We start from the raw sequence: 20,173 nt of genomic DNA, 5'->3' as shown, positions 1-20,173 counted from the left end.
TCATCACGTTATCCTTTCTGTCCCTCATTTGAGTGCTGCAAGTGAGATTCAGCAGTGGTGGAAGAGAAATTCCAGCTTCACATCCACCACCCCTGGCTGCAACAGGTGCTGCCCCATGGATCACACACATCATAAATGTGCAAATTTTCTGAGTGAAAAATGTCACCTTCAAAAGCAGCAACAGCCAAAATGAGAGGGAAAAAAAACCAAAAAAACATTAAACTGAGCCTTATAGCTTGGTGGATTCTCACAGCAGCAGGGAAAGGCAGAGCTGTAACCCCAAAGAACACACCTGCACTAAATCCAAGTGTGCTCACAGTTTCTATTGCAACCAAGCAAAGCAAAGCAAAACAAAACAGAAAGGCTTGCCAATATTAAGACAGAAAAGGAAAATATGCTTCCTCTTCTCTTTAATTCTTGTTTCAAAGCTCTAAATTTTTTCCTCAACCTTTTTTACCTAAAAAGAAGTGAGAAAAAAGAAAACCCAAACCATAATAATCAAAACAGAAACAAAAAGCCCAAGCAACTCCTCCTTATATGAATTCTCAGAGAGGAAAAGTTGGGGTCACCTGTCCTGGCTGTGTCTCCTCCAAACCCTTCCTGCACTCCCAACTTCTTTATCAGTGTGGCTGTAGGAAAAGCAGAAAAGGCTTTGTGTGAGCAATAACAAAAACATCTCTGTGTTACCAACCCTGTGTTCAGCACAAATCCAAGACACAGTCCACACCAGCTGCTGTGAAGAAAATTAACTCTACCCAGCCAAAAGCAGCACACCTCAGCAATGTTTGATGTCAACACTGATTTATAACATCATAAAGGTAATGTCTAAATCTGATGAAAGAATGGAAATTGCCATTGTTGAGGGCTTACATTCCCATTTTGTCTGCAAAGTAGATAGACTGAATAGCAGCGGCATGTTTGTATTTACACAGAGTGAGAAATAGGCTATCTGAAACCTAGGAAAACAAGCACTTAATAGAAATAAAATCCTTGGACCAGCTAAGGTTTGAGTTTCCATGTTTGCTACTTACTTCAGTTATTTTTCCTTCCTTAGCTTTTTAAATTTTTTTCCTTGTTTTCTGTTGTTCACAACAACACTGTAGTTCCAAAGAAAATAGGGAGGACTGATGAGTCTATTGAGACTTATCTTCATGTGAAATTTGGACTGATGCTGTAGCCAGAAGCATCCATGTTAATATGAAAAACTCCCAATATTTATATCTTTACCCCAATGATAAAGATAACTGGCACAGTTCTGTGCTTGAGCATCTTCATCAGACATTCCTGAAAATTATCTTGGTTGTCTCAATGGGTTGAGATCTGCTGACCAAAGGATGGCTTGCAGGAAGGAAGGTTTAAGGCGCCATTTGTACCAGTGCAGTCTTGTGTTAACCAGGAAAACTGACAGTCACTGAGCAGACTTAGAACAGAACATCTCAGACTGAAATCAGGGGTTCCTGATTTCAGCTAAAACCCAAGGAGTCATTTTGACTCTGTAAGAAAGAATCAAATCATGACTTGGATGCAGATTCAAAATTTGCACACGTCAAGAGACATGCAAATATGTCAATAAAGTATTTCACATGAAAACAACAGCCTCTAGAATAAACGAAGGAAAAAATTAAATTTTTTCCATTCAGCCTTTGAAAGAGCATGAAAGAAATTCCCTTGCAGAAATTTGAAAGTATGCCCAGGCAAGATATATATGGAAAGAAATCTAAATTTGAGGTAGGAATATGCATCTCATATAAAAATGTTGTGAGAGGGCTTTTTGTTTGTTTTTTTGGTTGGGTTTGGGGTTTTTTCAGAATAAAACATTCTTCAATGAATTTTTTAAGACTCAGTTTATGCAGGGAAATGCTAATGTTACTGTGTAGAGGCAGCTGCTGGGCCAACTCCAATCAGGTTTGGACTGCATCCTACAAAGTCTGTCTGGAGGAAGCATATGCATTTTTGGTGCCTGGATTTGAAAAGTAGTCTCTGAAATAACTTGGTTCAATATTTGGCAGACAGGGAACACAGAAGAAAAGCTGAATCTTCAATAAAATTGTCACTCCTATTCACAAGAGTAATATAGACCAAAGTGAGGTGCATTGAAACTGCACAAAGGAACAAACAGGAAGATGGAGCAAAAGACACACAAAACCACAAGAAAAGATAAGTGAGGGTCAATTTTGTGGCATAATTGACAGACTGCCTAAATGAAAAAGGAAATCAGTTCCACACGGCAGCTAGGAGCCAATAACAAATGAATGATAAGAACTGGAGACAGTAAAAGAAGATCCTGGGCTAAGAACTTGAAGAAATGGCACGAGGAAATGGTCCTGGACAATATTGCTTACCTTAAAAATAAAGCTGAGTGGCTGTGGCCTGGATCAGCACTCTTTCTGTAATTAGTTTTGTGGTGAGAAGACAATTTTGTGAGGCTGCACAAGCCCATCTCCTCCAAGCCCTTGCTGGTGCACAGAGGTGAGCTGAGCAGAGCAGGGGGAGCTGGGCTGAGCTGTCCCTCCCCCAGCTGGCCACAGTGGTGAGCTCTGGTGGTGACAACAGTCTGAGCACTTCAAAACTTCCAAACTCTCAAATAATACCCCTCCCAAATTTAACTATTCAGCCCTGGCTCACCGCAGCTGGAGCTGTTCTGACTGCACAGTAGGGCTGGATTTTTCCATTACATGTCTCATGGAAATCCATAATGCAGAATTTTCAAATTGGACTATTGAGATGCTAAATTAATGGGATGGTAATATTTTTCCTGTGAAATGCTGCAGAGGAAGGAACCTAGATTCCACCGGCTTATTTTTTGCTCATTTTTCTCTGTTAAGAATTTGTACAGAAGGAGTCAGGATTTCTGCAGGCATCTGGGTCTTAAGGTTACTCCTGGCACTGGTCAAGTCATCCTGCAATTCTCTCAGAAGGTGTTTTCTCCTGGGTTATCACAACTCCTGACACTGGCCAAATCCTCCTGGAATACTTTCAGGAATGTTTTCTTCCATGTTACCCCAGGGCCACAGGAAATAGGAGCTGTTGATGACCCTGCGGCTCATGGCACTTCCTAGGAGATGGTCTGAGCTGTGCTGGTCAGAGGTTGCAAAGCACAAAGAGATTAAAAAAGATGGTAGTCAGGGAGTAAAATTAAGAGATCCTTGGCCACAAGGAGTCACTCTGATCAACCAGCCTCATCATTTACATAATGAAACACTTACTGAGGCAGAAAAATATCTATGAAAATCAAAGTCCTTCTTTGAGTTGCTTTGGAAATTTGGCCTTGCACAAATTTCAAGTAAGGTAAATCTTTTAAGTGTCCCATGACAGAAGATTAGGTTGAACATGGTTTGAAAGTAAAATTCTTTAATTAACTTCTCCTCTATGTTCATGTAACATTTTAAAGCAAGAATGAAATGTCAAACTTCAAAGATCCTTGAAAAGATCCTTCAAAGATCCTATCTCCCACTAGGGTGTGAGATAGCCTGACTTTTTGCTTTTGTTTTCTTCCAAAGACAAAATCCTTGCAGAAAAAAATCAACATGACTTTAGTATTGATTCATTATTTTCTTAAGCTACATTTAGTTACATTCAGGTAACATTTTTTCAGATAAACTCAAGCTTGCCTGAATCTGTTGATGGACAAAGCTGACCACACATCTGGGGCTGGCATTTTTGCTTAGCAAGAGAAAGAATCTACCATTGTTTCTCCCAGTGTTTGCTGTTATACCCTTTAATTATTGCCAGTCATATCAGTGAAGCTGTCTGTGTACTAAGGTACTTGGAAATGTTCAGAAAAGTGATAGAATCCAGCCCCAGCTCATTACCATGGCTATAGTGAGATGGTAATGGTGGAATAAATTGCCTGGTATAATTATGTATATGCCAGATGCTCTTAATCATTCCACTTCAAGCCTCCTTTGCTAACTGCAATTTTGAGCCTTTTCTGAATCGAAAGGAATTGGTAAACATGAGTAATTAAAAAGAAATTAAATGGATTTTAGAAGTGAATTACTGCAGTTCCTGCAACACTAATATAATTAGCACCTCTACAATCAGTCTGAGCTAGAAGATGTGCACAGAAGATGTTTCATTTGTGGTTTGCACTAAAATCATAGTCACTGTGTTAGTGTGGTTAAACATCTCAATAGAACATTGCCAGGCTAGTAAGGAGAAACTTATTCTCTCAGCTGATTTATTAAAACAGAAAGCCACATCTCAGCTGGTGTAAATCACAATATTTTCGCTGACTCTGAGATGCTGAACTGGCTGAGCCTGTGGCCCATTCTCCATTTGGATTAATACAAGCAAAGGTCTGTTGGTATCCCTACCCATAATAATTTTTGGCTCCCTAGCTGGAACTCCTCTTTCAAATGAGACAAAGTTCCTGTAGTGAAAGCAGAAGATACCCTACTATCAGTTAATTTTTTTAATGTTAATATTTGAAGTACTTTTCTCTATTTTCAGTACTCAGGGGATGCAAAGGACAAAAACAGATTGCCACAAAGAAAACAAATTTCTGATCAAAAGTTTTCCTCAGGGGCTCAAAGACACCTGTGCTTTGTCAGAACTTTGAGATATATCACAAAAGTTCCATTTATCTGGGAGAATGAAGGTTTTGCCAGCAGAGGAAGGTGGGTAAGAATGACACATCTGTTGCAGGAATCACCCTGGAGATCTATAGTCTGATTTACCAGTCAGATGTGATTTTGTCTTTCTTGAAAGACACCAAGAATGAACCTGAAATCACCTGCCTGTGCAGCTTACTGTAGCATTGTAGCACCCTCCTGGTGGAAGGTTTTTTCCCTGAACCTCTAAAATGGCAATTAGTGGGGATTTTCCCCTGCTATATTGTCTGCTTCTACTTTACCTGCATTTGTAATTCCAGCTGCAGGAATTTCCACCTTTTTTTTGTACTCCATGAGTTTTTTTGTTGTCCCAGTCAAATTTCTCAAAGTCCCCCCAGAGCAAAGTGAAGCATCAAGAGATAAAATTCCTTTTCTGTGTATTTTGTGCTAAATACAAGGCACCTCCTTGATTAGATCCCAATAAATTCTTTATTTGCACCTAAATATCTTATCCCAAGTGTATTTCCTACACTGGGATGTTTATTCCACCCCTAGACTGGGGTGGAAGAAACACTATTTGTGTCCTTAAATACAGATTTCTTGGTAGCTGGGGCACACAGCTAGCTTGCAGGAACAGAGATACCTGGGCACCAGAGTACCTTGGCTGCTGCTTGCCTTTGGCTGTGGCACCAAACAGGTGGGGACATAGCCATGGTCATGAGCTGGGGCTGGATTCTATCACTTTTCTCTCCTTTCACCAGCCTGCAAGCTGAAGAGTGAAAAGTTGCTCCAGTATGTTAAGAAGTGTGGAGAAAACATGAAGGAAAGTTTTTCTGCTGAGATGCTTCTCTGCCTCCTTAGAAACACAGTGGACCAGATCTTCTGCTGTTCCTGGGGTGGCTTTCACTCCATTGAAGATGTGGAGTTATTCCAGCTGACAGCAGGGCCTGAGCAACAGCACTTTAATGGTTTTTGCCTTATTTAACTATTAACATTTGTTATGGGATCATTCATTGGATGAGGCATAAAGTACAAGTATTTTTATTAGGTTTTCATCTCTCCTCTCCCATTAGGGAAAGGTTCCACTTTCAAATTAATGTTGGAAGGACTTTAAAGTCTTAGCTATCCCTAATCTTTATGGTTTCATTCGAATTCCTAATATATCATTGGGTTTATCCTGTGAGCTGGGAGCTATATATTTGAGGGACTTAGCCCAAAGATACAGTATAAGCAGATAGTTTGGTTAAGCTGATTTTTTGCAGTTTAAGTGGGTCTAAAGCCCATCATGCCCAGGATTATATTTATACTTGTGGTTAAATTTGACAGAATTTGAGCATTCTTTGTGTATTGCAGTGTACAGCTGGGAAAGTAGAAGGCAGCAAGGTTAGTAGTTTATATGTAAAGTAGAGCTTGAAGGAGCACGTAGACAATTTACATTTTCATTCTTTTATACATCACTCAGGGAGAAAGTAAATATTTTGGCAGCCTAGATCATGTGATAGCGAACAAGAGACTTCATTAATTCAGGTATTTCAGATTCAGCAACAGCAGAAAGGAGGGATTATCAGTGCCAAATTTGAGCCAGCTGGAAAAAACGAAATCTAGACCAAGGTCAGGTATATCACAAATGAAGGAATGGTATAAAATGCATTTAATTTCCTGAGAGCTGTGATAAAATTAAGATAAGAGCCTTGGGAAGAGAGTCTAATAATCCACTCAGCCCTATCAAGCCTTACAGGTTTGCTAGGTGTGTCATAGCTGATTTGAAAGGATGATTCCTAAAAAATAAAACCCAACCTACAGAATGTTCTATTTTTGTTCTTTTAAGAGTTCTTGTCTTTCTGAGCACCACCATTCACAGAATTGAATGATATTTTTGTGTAATATTGATTAGTGAAAACACTGGTGCTCTTTGTGAGTAACTAGGGACAAGGCCAGCCCTTCACTCCTGCAGCCAGCCCCAGCTCTGTGCAAAGCTGTGACAAATTCCCTCCTTGGCATTGCAGACCCCAGCACTGCAGTGGGCTTGGCTGCCTTTAGCATTTGCCCTTCACAGGCTGGTGGTGGAAAAGGCTGCTCCTCCCAAGCAAAGCATAGCCCTGGAGGAGTCCTGCATCACTGAGACTGGGAAGCATTTCCTTAAGCTTAATTTATTTTGCAGAGGCCAAAAAGGAAGGAGCAGCACTAGCTAGGGGAGAAAGACTGTGGGAACATGACTGCTTTACACTGTTTTCTTCTCAGCAATTATTCTAAACCAGGCTTTGTTCCAGAGGGTGAAAACTTGCCATCTTCCTCTACTTTTTTCCTTCTCTCTTCAGTCCATGCCTTTGTCCTAGGGTGACGTTATGATGCTTGTATCCCCATTTGTGTGGTCCTGTTTATGCTGGATATTATGTTCTGTGCCTTCAAGACTGGCTCTGAAGAGAGAAAATTTTGTTTGGTTTTGTTATCAGCCACTCCCCCGTGGCTGGCAGGACACACAGACAGGGCAGTACATGGTGCTGCTTTTGCTTTTTGCTTTGCTCTTGCTCTTGCTTTTGCTTTGCTCCTGCTTTTTGCTTCTGCTCATTAACTAGTTTAGCTGAACAGTCCAAATTTTTCCCTGGACTGTTTCTCCAGGACCAACTCGAGCCTGCTCCGGGCTGGGCCCTGGCAAACCCTGAGAGTTTGCACCTTGTGGCCCAGCGGGGCCTACTCTGGGCAGCAGCTGCCCCAGCGCTGAGGGACTGAGAACAGAGCGAGCACCCCCAGAGAGACTTTCTGAATTTGCCATCTTTTTCAGAGTGGTGTCACCCAGTATTGTTCATTTTGTGTGCTGGGGGTGCTGTGCCTGTTAAATAAACAGGTTCTTCCTGCTTCTCTCTGAGGAATCCCTTCTGACCCGGTTGTGGGGAGGAGCTGTGTGGGTTTGCTTTCTGGAGGGGCCCCTTTGGAGGTTTTCTCCCAAATTTGCCCCTAAACCAGGACAGCCTTCAATAATTTTATTTGCATGCACATGGGAAAATGGGAGCACACAGGTATACATTCATATGTATAGCACATATTTTTATATAGAAGTGTGTATTGTACATTTTGTTTTGAACTGAAATCATGCTGCTGCTTGTCTCTCACAGAATAAGGTCCTGTTCTAAATGATAAATTTTCATACATATTCACTTCTGCTTGAAAATCACACCCAGCATTTTCTTATTAGACCATATCTAGGGGGTCTGGTCTTACTAGACCACATCTGCAGGGAGAAGGAATTTACATTGTCCCCTAACCCAATCCTGTTTTTAATTCCTGACATGGCGAAGGTTTGATGTGTCTGGGAAAGATTCTCTCAGTGTTCTGCCCACTCCTTTGTTCACTCAGGTAACAAAAATCCCCTGACCTCATCCAGAGTGTAACAGCTGGCTCTGCAGCTCAACTAACAGCAGTCAGGAGCAGGAGCATTGAAAGCAACCAGCAGTGGAAGGGGAGGATGGCAAAATACCTGCAGGGCACTGAACATCTCCCTGCACTCAGCAATGGCCAGCTGTGAGTGCTAATTAGAGACACTGCATCACTGACCTGCTGCTAAAAGGGAAGGAAAATGGGGCTGTTTACCTTTGCTGTGCTCAGTTCTGCTTCCAAAGGAGTGGCTGCTGCTCCTGGCTCTGCCAAGCGTGCTGCAGGTCTGATGCTGTACCCAGAGCACAGCTCCAGCAGAGCTGAGAGGGTACAGCAGGGCAGGGGAGCAGTGAGGGCTCAGCAGTGAACTGAAAATTCAGCTGGACTCTGATAAAATACCTGTATCACTCTGAAATTTGGTTGTGCAGAGTCTCTCTCCATATCACAGTTAGATTATATTTATGTTTAAACAGGAAAGAAATCAAAGGTGTTTCAGAGCACCAAGTTTAGTGTCAATCCATGGTAGCTGGCATGGTGAGCACTGCACAGCCCAAATCCATGAGCCTGGTCCCCTCAGAGATCCAGGTGATGCACACAGCAGTTTCAGGTTGTAATTCCTTCTGATGTTTGCATGTTATTCCCAAGGGTTGGTGAGCATTCACTTACCTTGAAAACCTGTAAATGATGGCTCTGGTGTGCTCATACAGCTGTAGGGTCTAATGCTTGTACAGCTGCCATGTATCAAGAAATTTTCCATAAAAATAGTAATAAAAAACCAAGATTATTACTTTCTGTAATGCTCAGCCTAAGCAGGCCTTGTGCTAGATTAAACCCCAGCTCTCCTCTGGATACCTCTGTGCTACCTGCTTGTGCCTGGTGTGCTGCTCTCCTGAAAATCAGCTCCTAGTTACAATTGTCTGCTACACTTCTCTGAAGCCAACCCTTTGCTTCATTTATTTGGGGTTTTATTGCTCAGCATGAAAAGATGTGATTAGATAAAGGAAACATGAGCTGGTTGTTGTAGCCCTGTACCAGCAGCTTGTTTTGGCTTGACACCAGGGTTTAAATGGAACCCACAAGTGCGAGCCTGAGGAATCAAGGCACAGGTCTGAATACTCTCAGCACAGGGTGAGGTGATCACTCTCATCACTGAGGTGAATCTGCAGGAAGGGAAATGTGCTCCCAGGAGCTGTGCCCAGCTGGGCAGGCAGCTGGAGTGGGCCTTCAATTAGCAGAGCCAGCAATGGTGTACTCTTGTATCTGCAATACCCCCAGACCAAGGCAGGAATGATGCATATTCTCAATGTTCTCCATGTTCTCAAAAGGCTAATTTATTACTTTATGATACTCTATTATATTAAAGAATACTATACTATACTATACTATAGAATACAGAAAGGATACTTACAGAATGTTAAAAAGCTAATAATGAAAACCTGTGACTCTTTCTAGAGTCGCGACACAGTTTGGCCCTGATTGGCCAAAGAGTCAAAACAACTCACACCAGAATGCAATGAAACAGTCACCTGTGGGTAAATAATCTCCAAACACATTCCACATGAGCAAAACACGGGAGAAGCAAATGAGATAAGAATTGTTTTCCTTTTCTCTGAGGCTTCTTAGCTTCCCAGGAGAAAAATCCTGGGTGAAGAGATTTTTCCAGAAAATGTGAATTTCACAGTGTGCAACAGGGTGTGCAGAAGAACCTCCTCTGGTGATGGAGAACCTCAGACTGGAAAGCTGGGCTGCAATACAGGCTGAAATTTCTTTCTCAGGATAAGGCTGGAGACTTCCAAGGAGGAATTACCTGAATTACCAAGAGGAATTACCAAGACACCTTAGTCATCTCTAAGGAGATGTTACACAAGTGTTGAGTCCTCAGTGGTTTTGTAGTAAACAACCCAACAAGCTCATCTTCCTTTGGTGGATCCCCAGTCACAAGGGGGAGAAGAATTTGCAGTTTGCTACAGTTGAGCACAGAACAACCTGCACCTCTTAGGGATGCCAGAGTAATGCTGATTTATGCAGAAAGGATCGGCTGATGTCGTGTGCTGCCTGTTTGGAAAGCAGATTTTCTATGTGCCACGTGGTAAATGAACCCTGGGATTGCCCAGGACCTTGTAGGTGAGTTTTACCCTGCCCTGGGAGAAGAGGAAGGGCTGCACCACCCACCCAGGCTGGCACAGAGTTCTGGCAACATGGCAAACAAACTCCACAGAGACATTATGCAAACCACTTCAAGATGGGTTAGAAATAGGGGCTGCAAATGCCAAACCAGGGGCTAATCTTGTGAAACGTGCAAAGGGAAGAGATGCTCACAAAGCTCTACTGAGCACCCTGTTTAAACCCCAATGAGCCCAGCAGAGTTTCAAAGTGATAATCTGAGTAAGAAAAGTTCTTGTAGCCAAAATATGGAGCAAAGGCATGAGGGCAATAGCCAGGGTGTTGTAACAAGAGGCTGGGAGCACTGCTGAACTCTGGGGACCCTGGGACCAAAAGTTTGTAGTTATCTGCTGATCACAGTGGGATCAGAGCCTCCAAGAACAGATGGGATTTACCCATGCAAAAGCATGTACCTGCCTCTGTGAGGCCTAATTTAAAACAAGAGAGGAAGAGATGCTCATGCAGCATGGCTCATCTGACCTATCCAAATGTTTCATTTTGAGAAAAAGTTTTGCTTAGGGAAATTCTGGGACAGGATCATCTTCTTCTCTCTTCTTCTCTCTTTCTATAGGTGTTGCACAAATCTTTTGCCTATTACCCTGGGCCTGCAGGGGCTCAAATGGGCAGTACCTGTGTTAATGAGCCCTGCTGGGCTCCAGGTGAGCAGGGCAGGGCTGAAGAGCCCTGGGTGGAGCTGGACATGGCCTTAAACAGAAATGGGAGCACAGCAGAGCCTTTTGGGGTGAAACCCCAGTTCAGCAGGTGACTAGGACAGCAACACTGGCAGCATGTTGGGCTTGGGTAGTGTCCTCTCTGTGACTCCAGCCCAAAGGCTTGGCATCGATTTTTAAATAATTTGAAAGCCCTGAAAGGTTCTCTGCACCTTGCTGCTAATGAGATTTCGATGTAAAATAAAAGGAACATTGTCTAACCCAGATTAAGCTTGCTCCTGAGTTATTTTTAGCTTTCCTAAACTCTTTCAACCCCTTTGGTAAAACTCATCAAAATTCATCTCTGCTAAAAGGATGTAACTTCAAAGAAGGCATATGCATTAAATGTCAACATGCTTTACTCATTATAAATTACAGTATCATTAAATCTAACATGAGTTAAATGGGAAAGATTTAATTTCACTATCTTTAAAATGAAGGCATTTTAGCATGGGAATAAAATTTTCTTTTAAAAATATTTTTAAAGTAAAAGGGGGCACAGAAGGTTTATTTTACGTGTTATCATATTTGTATGTAAAACCAAAAGCAAAAATGCAACACCCCATTGTTCTGAGGAAGATGTAGCAATAGTAGCTGACTTCTGCTCATTTTACAACCCTTTTTTTTGGATACACTGCTAATTTAAACTGTGGAAACTGAAAACGTTCCTTTAAAACTGGTTGTCATGGTTATAAAATCCCGAAAGAAATTATGTGCGTCTGCATCTGCTGAGGGAAACATTTATGGCATGATTTAGCAGAGGGGGGGCAAGCAGCCACCCACCACAACCCATTTTCAGACTCGCTTATTACATTACTCAAATTAATTTATCACCCTCCCCAAAAAGGCACGGAAAGGATTCTCACACATTTTTCACTGCATGCAGTTCATTAGCAAATATCATATGGTGAGGGGTTAGTTCTGTCAAGTTCTGAGAGGTTGGGGGGTTTTTGTTTGTTTGTTTTCTTTAGTTGTCTTTGTTTCAAGCAAGCTTATCTAGAAATATAGAGTGTGCTAGACTGCCAGCATACAGTTGCTGTCACAATTGATGTCTTGGATCTCTTCCATTCTTTTTCCTTTCCCTGGTACAGCTAGAAAGTCATCTGGCCAGAATAAAAAGCCAAGCTGGATGCTGCGGGTCAGGCTGGCCTGAACAAATGTGTGCATTTCTGCATGGAGCTCAAAAGGATAAAGCAAAGGACAAAGGAAAAGAAAGCTAAAGAAGAAGGGAAAAAAAAAATAAAAAAAGAGAGAAAAGGAAAGAACAAAGGAAAAGAGAAGAGAAAAGGGAAATGGAAAGAGGCATCACCTTACTGAAGGAAAACTAAGTCTTCTGTGAAGCCACTGCACTTTCCTATGCTCCCAGGACAAAGTTGACCAACCTGTTGACACTCGAGGTTTATTAGAAATGAGTCTATGTTGAGTCAGGCCTCCTCTCTCACAGGGATGCAGAAGTCTGCACATGGCATAGAAGCTGTGGTTTGGCACATTTCATTTTTCATTAAGAAAAGCTGACTGCATAGACAATTAAAAAATTACACTGTGAAAGGCTGAGGTAGCATTCTTTAATCTTTAGGGTGAGTGATCTGTTGACTGCAGGAAATCTGTGCTGTTCCTGGCCCTGTTAATGAAAATAGCAGATAAGGATGATGAGGGTGTTTTAGATAAACAATACAATTTGTCTTATCAGATTGTGAGCCTCAAATGGGATTCAGAGTCTCCTTATACCCATTGATCCAGGGCTTTTCCCATTTGAAAACTTCTGCTGGAGAAGGAAGTCCCAAGCATAAAGCAGAACCCTTGTGAGAAAGTTTGGAATATAACAACAGGCTGAGCTACTTCTGAAAGGCTGTGGATATTCTCAGACACTTTGACTTTCTGCCACCCATGGAATCAGGGTGTCATTCTTCACTGTTCTGTTTCTGTGGAAAATTATTTCAAGTGAATATTTTCTACACTCCTGATGGAAGCCCTTAATTTACGGCACCTGAATGGAAGAATATAAGAAACTGGAGAAGAGGGAAATCATCAGGGACAGAATTATTCTTCTCCAATCCTCCTGCCTCCTTCCTTTACATCTCAACAAAATAAAACCTTGTCATTGGTGTTCAATCCTTTATGTGACTTCTGAATGTTCATGTGCTGCATGAGCACAGATTTGGATTTTCTCTTGTTAAATGAAATATGTGCTTTCCCATGTCTGCACTGCCTAGCTCCTCACTGTGATGCTTCCTAATGGCTGGAATAAACCTGAGAACAGGCAGGGAGCAGAGCTGCATCCATCCAGCTCCTGCAGCTCTTCCCACTGGTACATCCTGCCTCACCTGCAGGCTACTGCCAACCTCTGGAGTGAATATTACAACACACACACACACACACACATATATATATATATATGAAAAACAGATAAATATGTCCAAATTCTCCTCCCATGTTGAATAGTGTTGGCTCTGCAGTCCCAGATCTCACACAGAGATGTGCTTTTCTTTGAGTAGTGTCTATATCACTGATCTATAATCCTATAAGTAGATTGCAAGACTGATTAATCCCTCATTTCTCTCTGTCCATCTATTTCTCATCTCAGTTCTTTTCCTTCTCATTATTTATTTTACCTAGCAGGAAATAAATTGATTCAATCTATTTCCTCATCCTATCTTTCTTATTTCTCTGCTAACTATTAGTAGGCAGACTCAGCCCCCTCTGCCCTTTGGGTGCCTTTGGAGCAGCAGTCTCACCTGCTCTCACTGGGATGGATCACACCCCTCTGCTCTCTCCAGGGGCTGATGACAGCCTGCTCCACTGCAATCAGATTAATTTGGAACTATGTTACTTTCCTGGAGAAAATGCCACAGGATTACCTGGGGAGGGATGGAAGGTTCATTAAATTGGTCAGTCCATCTTCCTGCCAATCAGCAGCAGTTCCTGGCAGGGCACACTCCAGCTCTGCTCCAGCAATGTTTCCTGAGTGCCTGCTGATGTGCTGCCAGCCTTGATGATGTTCAGAGCCAGCACCTTCCCAGGTCAGGAGCTCTCAGAGCCACTCCTCCTGCTGCCTGATCCCTTTTCCTCCTGATGTGCTCCCCTCTGTGAGCACCACAGACAGCTCTGCTAAGGAAGGTGATGAGCAGCAGTAATCCCTGCAGCAGCACTTGGGAAGGAATCCTCCCTGGGACAGCTTTCCTGCTCTTTGGGAATGTCACCTCAGTGCCTCTGTCCCTGCTGCCCACACACAAACATCCCTCTCAGGCTTGCAGGACCAGCCTGCTCATGCTTGAAAGTAATGATTTATAAATTTCCTTTAGTGCAACCTTCCAAGTGAGCAAGAGGCCTTACCCAGACAGACCTGGCTAGATGGAAATTATTGACCAGGAGAGTGTCTCAAAGTGTCTGGAAAAATAGCTGACACCAGTGGCACACCTGTCTTTATCCATTTCTGAGTTGTGCATTACAAAAGTTCAGGTGGCTTTTAATGCCTGGCTCAATTTGTGCCCTGAACTGAGCAGCTGTTTTATTTCTATGCAGACAGAGAATTTTCAGTGCTGAAGAACTTACTTGGTCCATCTTCATTACTTCACTTAATCAGATGTGTAAGATGATTGTTTTAGCCTGTGCCAAATAACAGAATCACAGAATGACAGAATCACAGAATGGTTTGGGCTGGAAGGGACCTTAAAGCTCCTTCAGTTCCAGCTCCTGCCATGGGCAGGGACACCTCTCACCATGCCAGGCTGCTCCAAGCCCCATCCAGCCCAGTCAGTGCAACATCACTGTGAATTAGGAAAAAAACTTCTGCAAGAAAGGTGCCTGTAAAGAGTGCTCTGATGTGAGGAGGGAGCTGGACTGAACTAAAGCTCTGTCTCTGCCCTGTGCTGCCTTGTGCATGTTGTTTATATCTGGATCCTAAATCAGGGGCAGCATCAGCCATGGAGAATAAATCTTCATCCTGGTGTGTTGGATGATTCTCTCCTAAAGGGCTTGAGATGTGCATATATTAACTTGTTTCCCTGGCTCCACAGGGCCTGTTTAGGCAGAGGTTATGAGCACAGGCAAAGCAGTCTGAAAAGCAAAATGGGTGCCCCAGAGCCTCAGCAATTTTTGTGGCTGATCCTGCATTTTGGAGAGCATCCTTTCCACTGCAGGTTTCAATGCAAACCCTGTCTGGGGTTGTGGAAGGAGTCTGGGATCTGGTGAGGGCTCATCCCATGGATAATGACAGGAATTGCCAGCTTGCTCAGGCACAGCTGCAAGACCACCCCAACCAGTGCTGTCTGCCAAACCAGCTCCTGCAAATAAATCCATTCTTGCTTCATACCCCATCCTGACAGTTCCCTTTCCAGCAAGGCTCCCAGGGCTGGGATGCACAGCCTTGACACTCTCCCAAATGCCCACTTGGAAGAAGCTGCTGTGCTGATGCTGCCAGCTCCCAGTCTGGCAAAAGCCAACCCCAATTACAAAGGACAAGCAGCAGGAGCAGTCCCTGACACTGTTTTCGTCAGCAGTGGAAATTATGGCCTGTTCTACCAGGGTTTGAAGGCTTTAGCCTGTTCTCCCTCCTGTGCTGAGCCCAGGGTCTCCTCGCCCCAGCTGAGGATGCTGAGAGGAGGCTCAGAGAGTAAAAAAAATTAAAAGCTCCCCAATTAATATTTTACACCATAAATTGAAGAAGTTTCCTGCACCTGTCCCTACAGATGGCAAAACCTATCTGTGGACAACTAGATTTGGGTGCTTTATCCTCAAATTGAATTAATGCCATTCTGTCTCTCACAGCTGTGATTACTCCACACCCAGACACCATTCCTGGCTGGGACAAAACCTGTAGGGTCTGGTCAAAGCCACTTGCAAGGGAATAGAAAAAGCTCCACCAATTTCCACATGCTTTGGTTTCTGCACTGAAGAAGCCCCAGAGCAATGGTGGTTTCAAGAACAGGTCAGCAATATTCTGTTTGTTTATGTCAAAAAATCTCTTGTACCTTGGCACAGGCAGTTCTTTTGGGAATGCATTTGTAACCAAGCTAATGATGCAAGAAGCAAAGGGAGCCATGTCTTAGAAATTATTTAAATTTCCAAGTGAAACATTTCTGCCTCTATCCCACTGTCCTTCAAAATCTTCATTTTGTATCTGAAGTGTAATTTTTTTTGAAGCAAGGTTACCCATTTGCAGCAAATAAAATGAAACCATTTACGAACAAAAGGTTGAAAGAAAATACTTCTTTTCTACTTAGATAAAGTATTCCCTCTTCAGCCTGATTTGCTTGAGAGAGGGAATTAGAGGCTACAGAAGTTTTATGGATGAGGTATCTGTGACCAGCTTAGCTTGATTTATTTCCTATTGTCTTCAGGCTAACAAGGAGGAGGGTCAAGAACTGTTCCTATTGTCCTGTAGAGAAGCTCCATTGTAACAAGAGATTTATGTATCTCCCTCATCCCCAAACCACCTAAAAATAAGATTATGTTTTGCTCATTAATCTCAACAAATTGTACTCTGCTTTGGTCAGGAAAACAAGAGCTATGGATTTCATGGTGCTCAAGAAAACTAAGGACACAAACACTCAAGGTCAATAAAATGCACTTTTTATTCTTTATCAATGAAAATATAGCCACATGTAAATAAAGACGTGTGGAAAAAAAAAAATCAACATTGATCCTCCCTGAAGAAATACAGTTCATTGTGCTAAAACCCATTTTCCTTTGGGTTAGAAACAGTTGTCTGCCAATGCTTTAAAGTGACCCACGATTTTCCTTGTTGTTGAATTTTAGCAAACAGAAAAGTGCAACAAGAAGCTTCCTACAGATAAACCAATTTCCCCGAGACGGGGTGACAGGAGAGTCACAACCAACAAAAGCATCCCCAGCTCCTTCCTGGGCAGCACACAGGTGGCCAAGGGAGCATCCACTCTGCACAAACTGATGTGTGATTTCCAGCAAAAGGATGGTCCTTCCTTGCTGCAATTCCTGATTGCTTTGCAGGTTTCAGATATGGTAGCAGAGATGCATTCCTTTCATAGCTGTTCGCTTTCAAACGCTTTATTTTATAATTTTTTTCTCCTCTAGGTTTTTATAAGCTTCCTGCTGTCAAAACACAGTTCTCAATTGCTTTTGTAGAAATAATCCTGAAAGGCAGAGGCATTTAAAATCCTCCCAAATCCTCAGTATATTAACAACAGCAAAAAAGATAGCTGGGCTGTTCAAAAATATTGTCGGGAACATGAATGTCATTTGCATTGGCTAGTGTACAAAGAGCAGCAAGTAGTAACAAAAGAAACATCACCCCAGCAATAACCCTTCCCCCCAATTTCTTCCTTGCAAAAAAAAGAGTTTTCTCAAAATACTTTTCCTCCCCACAGTCCCGTGTCTGTGAATCACATACATTCAAAAGCAGCAGTCACTCTGTAGATCAGGTTTTCCAACATGAGCTTTTAAAACCAGTTGTTTTGCCCAACTTCTCCACGAGGGTTGAACAAACACAATTATACCAGCTGGTGCTTTTTCAGCTAATGGGACACCTTGAAACTTGAACACAGAAAGTAAGGACCTCAGGGTAAAATAAAATAAATAAAAATAAAAGAGGATTTAAAGCTCACCATGCTTTCAAAAAGATTCCCACAAGCCAGGGATCCAGGGATTAGTCCCTGTTAGGTGCTGGAGGGTGGAGAGAGACACCACAGCACAAATGTGCCACAAATGTGGGGTGGGGAGTGCTGAGCTGGTGATACAAGGGAAGGAAAAAAATGCACATTACAATTTCAGCAGAAAAAAATAAATAAATAGAATAAATAGAAGGCAGGTTATGCCAAGGTGGGGTGCTCAGCACAGCCCCATGGGTACCTCGTGAGGGCAGGCTGGTTTTTAGGTTAAACATCTCTGTGCAGGCTTGTACAGCAGCTCCTGCTCAGTTTAGTTTTGTTTTCGTTTTGGGTGAGGAGGGGGAAGCCTAAGGAAGAAAACCTAGAAAAACAGTGCAATGTTTTGACTGTAATGAGGTCCCCTGCGATGACAATTCATTAAAAAATAATCTCCCCCTGCCACTAATTGTGATTATTCTGTGAACATGCTCCTACCAGGATACTTCTGCAAAGCTGAGAGCGCACAGATCATGCCCACCCCTTGTCCCTCTTTCTTCCCAGTATAAATCCCCTGGATTTTTCTGCATTTAGGAACCTAGGATGACTAGTTGCCTAAGTGTGTGGGAACTCATAAGCATATCAAAGGGATGGGGGAGGCAGGGGAGGAAGCCTAAAACCAATGTGTCCCTCCCAGAGCCAGGATTTCATCCTTCAAAGCCTGGTCTGGGGTGGGGATACACCTCAGGAACCCCCACAAGCTGTCCCTTCCCTTCCCTGCTCTGCTCTGCTCCAGGTGTGGACACAAACAGGACCCAAAAGTTGAGCACATCTGCCCACACCTGGATCAGCAATGCTCAGCTGGAGGGCTGCATGGCAGGATTCAGCCTCACAGCCTCACCTGGTGCTCAGCCCCTTGTCTTTGTCATCATCTCTCTCTGTGGTGGCAATAATAGCTTTATTTTTAGTTGTGCTTCTCCCCAGAGGGAGTTTGCACAGCTTATGTACATATCTGGCTTGTGCAAGGATATTCCAGACAGCCATGAATTTTGAGCAGTTACTTTGGATGGAAATTACTGACAGTTCAGACACCCAGAATGTGTCTTTCGGATTCCACTATGTGTTAATTAAAAAGTGCCCTTTCCCTGATCGGGTCAGCTGATTTTTATGGCAATCCACCTTGCTGTCCCAACCTTCAAAGGCATCCTCTACATTTCTGCATGCAGCATGCAGCATTTAGTAGGGCATGAAATCTTGGACCCATTTGCATTAGACAAGGGCCTGAAATTAAAATTCTAGTACCCACAGTTCTCAGTTTTGAGAAAGCTCAGCCCACGCTGGGACTCAGTGTCCTGGTCCCTCTGCACAAACTCTGTTAGAGAAATTAATGGAAAGACTTCCACTGACCTTAGAAGGAATGTTTACACAAGATGCTCAAAGCTTGAAAATATTTACCTCCAAAACAGAGAACACAATTTAGAAGATCTGCTGAGACCACTTTACTGAACCACTCAGTCACTGGCTGGTATTTAAGCAGGACATTAAAAAATCTGCTCTTGCTACAATTCTTATTAGCATATTATTTCTCCTGAACACAAACAGCAAAACAGATCATTACCTCATTAAATCTGCTGATGCAACATCACTTAATCAATCTCCTCATTTCTACAGTTTGCTAGCCTAATGATCTAGGCAAGAAAACATAGGAGGAAGGAAGGAGAGAGAAAAAGATATAAACAAACAAATAAGGAAGGAAAACACTGCATTTCATTGTGGAAAATATCCTGCTTCATATTATGTAGCTTTCAATGCACAGAAATTAACTCAAGATACTCAGCTATACCTGCACATAAAAGCCCAGGCAAGTCTCTGTGCAGCAGAACAGTCAATGGGTATGTAAGGTTTATGAAGCATATCATGTCCTAATTCATGTGAGGGTGGTTGGCAGGACTAATGGGATTTTGTTACATAAACTGTGCTGATAAGGCATTGGAGCTTTAAACTGTTAGCAGGAGTATTTTTATGGTTGGCATGTTTTGCAGACAAGATATGGTGAACCTTTCCCTCTGCTTGCAGCCCCACAAGCTGCCCCACATCCCTTACAGGGCTGCAGAATCTCTTAAAGGGTAAATAATCAACAAGGAAGGGGGGAACAAAGCTGCCCTAGGAGAAATGCTGCAGCATTTCCAGCTTTAGGAGCATCTCTGAACCCCTGTGAAACCAGGGGCAGGGGGAGGCTGACGCTGAGGTCAGCTGTGAGATGTGCCCATGGAAGGGAAATAGTGCCAACTGTTACATTGGAGAAAACATGGTTTGTGTGCAAGTTTTCTGGGAAAGCTCATTAGCCAGTTGTGCCCTCCACAGAAAAGAGCCTCAGCTCCCCTTGTCTGAGTGCAGGGATTTTATTGGGACAGCTGAAAGGAACATTTACAGACCTGCTTCACACTTCAATGCTAATGAGCTTTTCCACTGGTATCAATAAATTCTCCTGCTCACAAGTTTAGCATTCCTTTGGCATGCATTGCCAGATAAATCCTTTATTGTCTTTCTGGTAGCTTGCCCAATTCCCACCAGGCAGATTTTTAAAACCCAAATCCTGCCTTATTGCTGGCTACTGCCTCTCTCACCCAATAAATTCAATTTACCACTTGATAGAATTAGGCAGTTGGTGGCCCTCAGCCCTTCCTTTAAACAGAAAAGAGATCAGTCTGGGAATCTACAGACCATCAACAGGCAGCAGGAAGGGTTGGGAGGTGCCATTCCATCCTTGCACCCATAATTCTTTTCTAAAAGTCCCATTGTGGGGGGATCTTGC

The sequence above is a fragment of the Melospiza georgiana genome, chromosome 6 (genome assembly GCF_028018845.1).
Source record: "Melospiza georgiana isolate bMelGeo1 chromosome 6, bMelGeo1.pri, whole genome shotgun sequence".
Lineage (NCBI taxonomy): Eukaryota > Metazoa > Chordata > Aves > Passeriformes > Passerellidae > Melospiza > Melospiza georgiana.
Note: the sequence above shows the minus strand (reverse complement) of the source record.